The sequence below is a fragment of the Oncorhynchus keta genome, chromosome 13, assembly GCF_023373465.1.
Source record: "Oncorhynchus keta strain PuntledgeMale-10-30-2019 chromosome 13, Oket_V2, whole genome shotgun sequence".
Taxonomy (NCBI): Eukaryota; Metazoa; Chordata; class Actinopteri; order Salmoniformes; family Salmonidae; genus Oncorhynchus; species Oncorhynchus keta.
In genome coordinates, this window is record NC_068433.1 from 46,251,261 (window position 1) to 46,261,307 (window position 10,047).

A 10,047-nucleotide genomic window follows, 5' to 3' on the forward strand; every position below is an offset into this window, starting at 1 on the left:
TCAACACACTCTACCTACTAATTTACATTATTCAAATCTGTGTCATGCAAAGACATTCTGCTTCCACTTCTCAAATTACTTTTGTGACAAAGAACACTCTGTTCCTCAATGTGTGTGTGTGTGTGTGTGTGTGTGCGTGTGTGTGCATGTGCGTGTGCGTGTGTGTATGATCGATATACACGTGTCTCTGTGTCACATGTTTTGTAGAGAGAAGGGACACAAGGGACATGCAAACACTGGCTTCTGTTGGCGGGGGTAACCCTATATCCCTCCACCGCTGCCAGCGGCCGCTCTCACACTCCTCTGTCAATCTGTGAGTGTAGCCAGTGGTGTAAAAGTACTAAATTGTCATACTTGAGTAAAAATAAACATACATTAATAAAAATTGACTCAGGTAAAAGTAAAAGTCACCCAGTAAAATACTACCTGAGTAAAAGTCTAAAAGTATTTGGTTTTAAAAATACTTAAGTATCAAAAGTAAAAGTATAAATCATTTCAAGTTCATTATATTAAGCAAACCAGACGGCACAAAGTTTATTTTTACTTTTATTGACGGATAGCCAGGGGAACACTCTAACACTCAGACAATTTACAAACGAAGCATTTGTGTTTAGATCAGAGGCAGTAGGGATGACCAGGGATGTTCTGTGTTTAGTGAGTCTGCCAGATCAGATGCAGTAGGGATGACCAGGGATGTTCTGTGTTTAGTGAGTCTGCCAGATCAGATGCAGTAGGGATGACCAGGGATGTTCTATGTTTAGTGAGTCTGCCAGATCAGATGCAGTAGGGATGACCAGGGATGTTCTGTGTTTAGTGAGTCTGCCAGATCAGAGGCAGTAGGGATGACCAGGGATGTTCTGTGTTTAGTGAGTCTGCCAGATCAGATGCAGTAGGGATGACCAGGGATGTTCTGTGTTTAGTGAGTCTGCCAGATCAGATGCAGTAGGGATGACCAGGGATGTTCTCTTGATAAGTGTGTGAATTGGACGATTTTCCTGTCAAAATGTAACGTGTACTTTTAGAGGTCAGGGAAAATGTAAAAAGTACATTATTTTATTTTGGGATGTAGTAAAGTAAAAGTAAAAGTTGCCAGAAATATAAATAGTAAAGTAAAGTACAGATACCCCCAAAAAATACTTAGTAGCACTTTAAAGTATTTTTACTTAAGTACTTTACACCACTGAGTGTAGCTAACATGCTAACTTAAACCTTGTGCTTCTGTGTAGTGTGTTTATCGTGTGTGTAGCTTGTGTGTTAAACAGTCCTGGTGACATTGTGAGAACAGTGTGTTGGCTATGGTTGCAGTGTGTAACCCAACCTCATGGTGGTAGCTGTATGCATGATGTCATGAATGTATGTGGTATACTCATGTCTTCTCGTCTCCATTTGAGGTCTGTGTCTGTGTTTTAACATCATTGTCCTGTTTTAGCTCTGGGTAAAATATTTGAATGTAGCTGAGCCAATGGTTGGGGTTAGGGAGTCATGAGCTACTTCGTAACGTGTGGGTTTTCCCTGTTTCTCTCTCATGGGAAAACTGATACTGAGACACACAATCTCACACACACACACACACTGAGATATGGCTTCAATCACCAAGGTCACACACACGCACACTGAGATATGGCTTCAATCACCAAGGTCACACACACACACACACAAACGCACGCACGCACGCACGCATGCACGCAAGCACACAGAGAGACATGGCGTCAATCGCTAAGGTCACACACACACATAGTCACACATACCAAACCGCTTAATTCCAATTTGCCGCAGTCACAGAGAGGGGGGAGGATGTCATTCACCTGTGGTTGCTAGGGTGACAACAAAGAACCCTTTTGTGCTTCTGAAAACACATACACTTTTTTTTATTCTCTCTTTCTCTGGCTCAAGTGAGGGACTCAGATCAGGCCAGAGAGAGAGAGAGCACACGTGGTTTCCCTTGGCAGAGAAAACCGGGGCATTTATCATTCCTTATCTGTCCCATTCGTCATCAACCATTGATCCCATGTGAACTAATGTGAATTGCTGATGAATGAAGAACAGTGCTGCATGTCAAGATGTCACCTCTCACTTAGTACGGGTAGCTAACTGGAAGAATAATGAGGCCTTTGGAATGCTATTTTCTGACTTTATTTTTTAGCATGTTTCTTTGCCATATTGAATATTGGACTAGTCACCAGTTTCTTGAACCTACAATGAACTCATGGACCAAAGCCAGAAGTTGTTCTATTAAGTAATTTTTTTTTACAGTGTTATTGAATTATATCTTTACAACACAATGAAGATAGCATCCAAAGTAACATATTACATTCCCATAGTGTGTCAGCGGTCATAACCTTTCATCTGGAGGGTTTGACGGCAGGCCTGCCTGATAGCTTTTAGCATTGGGGCCCTGCAATGGACCGTTGAGAGCTGAGGTTCAGAGTTGAAGCAGGGTGGGTGTATGAGGAGACTGTACTGCCTGATGGTACTGCCTACAGTGCCTCCTCACAAGCCAAGCGTCCCAGAACTCAGCTCAGAGGTTTAGCCCAGCTGAAAGAAATGCACTTATGTAAACTCCAAATCCGCCACATGCTGTACATTACACATGGTGGGGGACTGGAAACAGGAGAGGCAGAATAATGGGCTAGTGGGCTAGCGCAAACACTGATCGACCCAGAGCTCATCTGATCTTTTTCAGAGAGGTATAATCTCTGTGAAGTGAAGCTTTCCCATGAAGGAGAAGGCTAGGGTTTCATAGTGTGGACAGTATTGTTTTGACCAAAGTACGGTCTGTCTGTCACAGAAAGTTTAATGGCCCTTTTTTGCACCTTGATGATACCCTGCTGATGTCACTACACTATCCTTGGATATGAGCTCATTCATTGGTTGTTTTGTCTTTTTTGTTGGGCTGTGCAACTCTTGACAGATCCCTCTTTAAAATCTTCTCAATGCCCTCATGAAAACATTCTTTGACAGTTATTGGCTACCCACTCTAGTTTCTAGACTTTTCAAGGTGGCTGATTTTTAGAGGTTAAGATTCCAGAGATTAGGTCTTTATGTTTAAGATATCTTTCTTACTCTTTCTAAAGAAAAGAAAAAAACTGAACACTTTCTAAGTATCCGATTGGTAGTTACAGTCCTGTCCCATCGTTGCAAATTTAATCAAATCTAATTTTATTTGTCACATACACAGATGCATGTTAGCATATGTTAATGTGAGTCTAGCAAAATACTTGTGCTTCTAGTTCCGACCATGCAGTAATATCTAACAAGTCATCTAACAATTTCACAACTACCTTATACACACAAGTGTAAAGGAATGAATAAGAAAATGTACATAAAAATATATGGATGAGCGATGGCCGAACGGCATAGACAAGATGCAGTAGATGGTAAAGAGTACAGTGTATACATATGAGATGAGTAATGTAGGGTATATAAACATTATATAAAGTGACATTGTTTACAGTGGATAGTGATACATTTATTACATCCAATTTTTAATTATTAAAGTGGCTAGAGATTTAAGTCAGTATGTTGGCAGCAGCCACTCAATGTTAGTGGTGGCTGTTTAACAGTCTGAGGGCCTTGAGATAGAAGCTGTTTTTCAGTCTCTCGGCCCCAGCTTTGATGCACCTGTCGGGTGGTGTAGGTGTCATGGAGGGCAGGTAGTTTCCCCTGGTGATGCGTTGTGGAGACCTCACTACCCTCTGGAGAACCTTACGGTTGTGGGCGGAGCAGTTTCCGTACCAGGCAGTGATACAGCCCGACAGGATGCTCTCGATTGTGCATCTGTAAAAGTTTGTGAGTGTTTTTGGTGACAAGCCAAATTTCTTCAGCCTCCTGAGGTTGAAAAGCCGCTGCTACGCCTTCTTCACCACGCTGTCTGTGTGGACCATTTCAGTTTGTCGAGGAACTTAAAACTTTCCCCACTACTGTCCCATCGATGTGGATAGGGGGCTCAGGAGAGGCGAATGTCGAGAACTACACTGCTTCTTGACACAACGCCCGCTAAACCCGGACAACTGCAACAGAGCCTGGACTCGAACCAGGATCTCGAGTGGCACAGCCTTAGACCACTGTGCCACTCGGGAGGCTGATATCTTTTTTACTCTTTAAAAAAAAAACGAAGGTCGATGTCTGGGACTCCGAGGAAATCAAATTAGCATAGTAAAAACAAAATCTGTCCGTATAAGCTCGAGATATGTTTCTTTGCATTGGATGCTTCTCAATCCACCACATTCACCTATGACCGTTCTATGGAAAGATGAGACTCCCACTAACACATAATGTAGTTCACCATTTTGCTATACGACCCCCACAAGCGTCTTGGGACTCTTCTGAAGACGGTATAGCCAATCTGCCAACTTCTGTCTGTATCGTCCTAACAGTTTGGGTTACACACCAATATGACTCTCACAAACATGTACATGTCTAGGACGCCCACAGGCCTCACAAGACTTGTCTGAAGGTCCCTCGGGTACCAGTTGAAAACATTTATGGAAGTACAGTGTATATGGAGACTGTTAAGTGACAAAAATAAGGGGTTAAATACATGTTACATTTTTGGGACTATCTGTTGTTCGATGTGGTAAATATGTTACTCAATTCGTTTGTATGGGCTAATAGCACTAAGGCCAAATAAAATTTGTCATCAATCATTTGTTTTCATTTTTAGACTTTTTTTTTTAATACTCTAAAAAATTCCAAATCAAAGAGCAAAATTCTCCTTGGTATGACCTTAAAACAACTCTATATAGCTTAGTAGAACCCCCCACCCCCCCCCCCCCCTGCTTAGACAGGGCTTAACTTTTATGGGTTAAACCGGAGTGGGGAAGGTGAGGTCAAGAAGGACAGAGTCAACAGCCATTTCTACCTGAAAGTGGATTACAAGTGGTTGTGTGAACAATGCTCTCTTCTTGAGACTCTGATAGAGACCAAAGCCTTTTTTGAGACATGAAGTCGCCCTGGTGCAGAATGAGGAAGTGGTTAATTATCTTAGGTAAACTGACTGTGTCCTTGAGAAACTCAGTTCTAGTCTTATCTCATTGGGTTAAAGGGTAATTGGTCTGACAGAGCAGGAGAGTCAACAGAGAGAGGAGATTCTAATTCTCCCTGAGGAAGAGAAAACATAGGCTGCCAATGGAGGTTTGATGGATGTGTGCTTCAGGACAACACCTTGGCCCTCCGATGTAGAGATGTAACATTGTGGTTTCGACTCTCATGGCGGAGCTGGAATTTTCAGAAGCGATAACCAACTCTCTAGCAGACAGTTAAAGATTAAAGCTGAGATTGACAGAATTGATTGGCTAATGAAGGGGGTCCTCCTGCTGTGAAGTGAGATGGAGAGTGGAATGATAAAATGTTTGAGTGACGATAATTGATAGACGAACAACCTTTCCTTACTTCACTTAGTTCACTTAGTTCAACCCACAGTTTCAACCACCCCATTGAATGTCAGTTTAGTGCTGCACTTAGGCCTTAGGCTTCACAGTACTGTAAATAAGTAAAGCTGCACTGCTTAGTTTGGGAACCTGGAGTTAAAAGGAGGCCAAATTATGTCATAACTGCATTAGTCGTGTGATACGTGTGATAAATAGGGTGATAGATCGTATTCTAAGTCTGGCACCACAGTACGTGTGGATTTTTTGGGGCCAACTGGGTTGTAGGGGAGGTTTCTAAATACAGTAGCCAGCCACTGCAGTGATAAGCCTAGACTAAGTCAGTCAGTTTGGTCTCAGGCATGAGGTCCGTCGCAGTCACCTATTGATAGAGATGGAGACACTTTAGAAAAGAACAGCCCAGTTGAAGCCTCCATGTGAAGCTGCATTCCTGCCTAATCCAGAGGAGATTGACACAGCTAGGTGCCCCATTACCCCAGCGTGAAGGGGAGAAAGGACAGAGAGAGAGAGAGGACTGGGAGAGACAGAGGACTGGGAGAGAGAGAGGACTGGGTTGAGAGAGAAAGCGACGGAGAGTGGGATAGAGAGAGAGGGAGAGAGAGAGTGGACTGGGAGAGAGAGAAAGCGACGGAGAGTGGGATAGAGAGAGAGAGGGAGAGAGACTGGGAGAGAGAGAAAGCGACAGAGAGTGGGATAGAGAGAGAGAGAGAGGACTGGGAGAGAGAGAAAGCGACGGAGAGTGGGATAGAGAGAGAGGGAGAGAGAGAGAGAGGACTGGGAGAGAGAGAAAGCGACAGAGAGTGGGATAGAGAGAGAGGGAAAGAGAGATGACTGGGAGAGAGAGAAAGCGACGGAGAGTGGGATAGAGAGAGAGAGAAAGGACTGGGAGAGAGACAAAGCGACGGATAGTGGGATAGAGAGAGAGGGAGAGAGAGAGAGAGAGAGAGAGAGAGGACTGGGAGAGAGAGAAAGCGACAGAGAGTGGGATATAGAGAGAGAGGAGAGAGAGGGACTGTGAGAGAGAGAAAGAGGGGAGAGAGAGAGGAGTGGGATAGAGAGAGGGGGAGAGAAAGAGGACTGGGAGTGAGAGAAAGTGACGGAGAGTGGGATAGAGAGAGAGGGAGAGAGAGAGAGAGAGAGAGAGAGAGAGAGAGAGAGAGAGAGAGAGAGAGAGAGAGAGAGAGAGAGAGAGAGAGAGAGAGAGAGAGGACTGGTAGAGAGAGAAAGTGACTGAGAGTTGGATAGAGAGAGAGAGGGAGAGAGAGAGGGGACTGGGAGAGAGAGAAAGCGACAGAGAGTGTGATAGAGAGAGGGAGAGAGAGGGAGAGAGAGAGAAAGCGACGGAGAGTGGGATAGAGAGAGAGGGAGAGAGAGAGAGAGAGAGAGAGAGGACTGGGAGAGAGAGAAAGAGATGGAGAGTGGGATAGAGAGAGAGAGGGAGAGAGAGGACTGGGAGAGAGAGAAAGCGACGGAGAGTGGGATAGAGAGAGAGGGAGAGAGAGAGTGGACTGGGAGAGAGAGAAAGTGACGGAGAGTGGGATAGAGAGAGAGAGGGAGAGAGAGGACTGGGAGAGAGAGAAAGCGACAGAGAGTGGGATAGAGAGAGAGAGAGAGAGAGAGAGAGAGAGAGAGAGAGAGAGAGAGAGAGAGAGAGAGAGAGAGAGAGAGAGAGAGGGAGAGAGAGAGAGGACTGGGAGAGAGAGAAAGCGACGGAGAGTGGGATAGAGAGAGAGGGAGAGAGAGAGAGAGGACTGGGAGAGAGACAAAGTAATGGAGAGTGGGATAGAGAGAGAGGGAAAGAGAGATGACTGTGAGATCGAGAGAGCGACGGAGAGTGGGATAGAGAGAGAGAGAAAGGACTGGGAGAGAGACAAAGCGACGGAGAGTGGGATAGAGAGAGAGGGAGAGAGAGAGAGAGAGAGAGGACTGGGAGAGAGAGAAAGCGACAGAGAGTGGGATAGAGAGAGAGGGAGAGAGAGGGAGAGAGGACTGTGAGAGAGAGAAAGCGACGGCGAGTAGGATAGAGAGAGGGGGAGAGAGAGAGAGGACTGGGAGAGAGAGAAAGCGACGGGGAGTGGGATAGAGAGAGAGGGAGAGAAAGAGAGAGAGAGAGAGAGAGAGAGAGAGAGAGAGAGAGAGAGAGAGAGAGAGAGAGAGGACTGGGAGAGAGAGAAAGTGACGGAGAGTTGGATAGAGAGAGAGAGGGAGAGAGAGAGAGAGGGGACTGGGAGAGAGAGAAAGCGACAGAGAGTGTGATAGAGAGGGAGAGAGAGGGAGAGAGAGAAAGCGACAGAGAGTGGGATAGAGAGAGGGAGGGAGAGAGAAAGCTAGAGTGGGAGGCAGAGAAGGGTAGAATGAAAGGCATGAGTGAAAGAGTCATTCATTAACCTTGTTTTCCTTTACAGTACAGTAGCAGAAATGTATGAATTATTATGAATTAACATTATTATTCTGTACAACACATGACAGTACAGCAGTTTGAGGTGCAGTCAGTGTATATAATATCATACAATGCATGCATTGTAATTTGTGAGTAGGTCAAAAGCATTAAAGCACAGTCACATGCTCACATGCAAACACCTTTAAAATCAAGGGTCAACTCCTATGCCATTTCTCTATTTATTTATTTTTATTTTTTATCACCTTTATTTAACCAGGTAGGCAAGTTGAGAACAAGTTCTCATTTACAACTGCGACCTGGCCAAGATAAAGCAAAGCAGTTCGACACAAACAACAACACAGAGTTACACATGGAGTAAAACAAACATACAGTCAATAATACAGTAGAAAAATGAGTCTATATACAATGTGAGCAAATGAGGTGAGATAAGGGAGGCAAAGGCAAAAAAAGGCCATGGTGGCGAAGTAAATACAATATAGCAAGTAAAAAATGTAAATAAAATTGAAAAAACAAGTTGAGAAATTGAGAAATAATGGGGGTGCAATGTGATAAGCCCGACCAGTTAGCTATGTGAACCTTTACTGACGCATAATCGGTCCTATGCAAACCCATTTCAAATCAAGATTCATGAAAAAAACTCCTTTGCCAATTTTCTGTGATGAGCTGTAAGTCAGGCTTTGTATAACAACTCCTGGCCACGCAGTTGTCTGTAATGAGGAGCTCCAGTAAGGTCTGTGATCCGTGATGCTCTAATCACCAGACTGACTGTCTCTCTTTAAACTGATGGCCGTGATACATGATCCCTTCTTTTATCGCACTCGCTCACTCTCTCCATGTCCACTCTCCTCTTAAATGATCCGCCAGCCTCCCCTGCTCCTGTTGTTTACCCAGCAAAGCCTGCCTTTGATTCCCCAGTCAAAACGGGTCAAAAGGCAAGATGAAGGGAGAGCGGGAGGGTTAGCAGGGGTTGCACAATTTTGGTAGAAAACAAACTGCGGGGAATACTGAGTACACTTTTTGGTCCCAGGTAGAATCCTTTTTGGTTCCAGGTAGAATCCTTTAGGGTTCCATAAAGCAAATTTTTTATAAGAGCGTGATGTAGGGTAAGGGAAGAGAGGAGTAGCTAGCTAAAATCTTGATGCTGAAATATAATCCTCACCAAACAACAGACCTGCGTGCCACAGCACTCTTAACCCGGGCCAGGAGTTCCCTTCTGAAACTCATCAAACCTGGGTTGTTGTGAAGGCCGTTCAAACACCCGTGTGAGCCAGTCAAACATAGATAGAGCCACCCAGGCAGGCAGCAATCAGATCTGTAAGCCCTGCTTTTAGACTTGCTCCAGGGGTCGTTCTTTATCCGCCTGCAAACACACATCACAGAGATATAAACAGAGGGGAGAAGAGAGATGGGCTCTTTAAAGCTTTTAATACGGTGTCTTCTAAAAGGCCCACAGCAACACGGCGGATTTTAAACACACACTTTCAGGTTAACAAATATCCTCAATTAGTTGGTATGGGAAATACAAGGGGTTATATTTTTCAGTTGTATACCTCTGTTGGCAGAGCAAAAGAGTGCTGCACGTGCTACACTTTTGAAAAAGACCGGCACGATGATGTGGGGCAGTAGTTTTTCCAATAGGAAGGGCTATGAATTGGTTTTACAGATCCTGTCTTGAGAAAATGTATGCTGTATCGTTCACTAAAATAACACTAACTTAAGGGAAATTTGTGTTGCTTTTGCAGTCTATTGCAACGTTATAAAAACATTGCAGTGTATCGTTAAAATCCAATGGCTTGTCTTGTACCTCACCTTATCCTTATGCAGTAATTAGAGGCCTCGGATATTGCTGGCTCGGTGGTAAAACAGCTTACACAAGTGAAATAAATAATTATCTTGCTGAATTTGGATTTAGTTCAACCCAATGGCTTTAGGAAAAGCTCTCCCTCAGCATGTTTCCATCGCTTAGCCCTTGTAAAATCTCCCTGGCTCCGTCCCCACCCCGAACCTCGAAAGCTGCTGTACAACCTTTCAACTCAGTACCACCGGCCACTGTGTTGACAATGTGCACGCTCTGCTGACACATGGGACCAGGAAGCCTTTGAAAATACGCTTTTTAACAAAAGCGAGGGACCTCTACTTTTGAAACTCATCTACCATGAACTCAATTAGCACCTCATCTTGGCTGGTTGACCAGGTCCCAGTTCCCAGTTCCCTTCCCCTCCCCTCCCCTCTGATGTTTCCTGAGGAAATGCTGGAGTG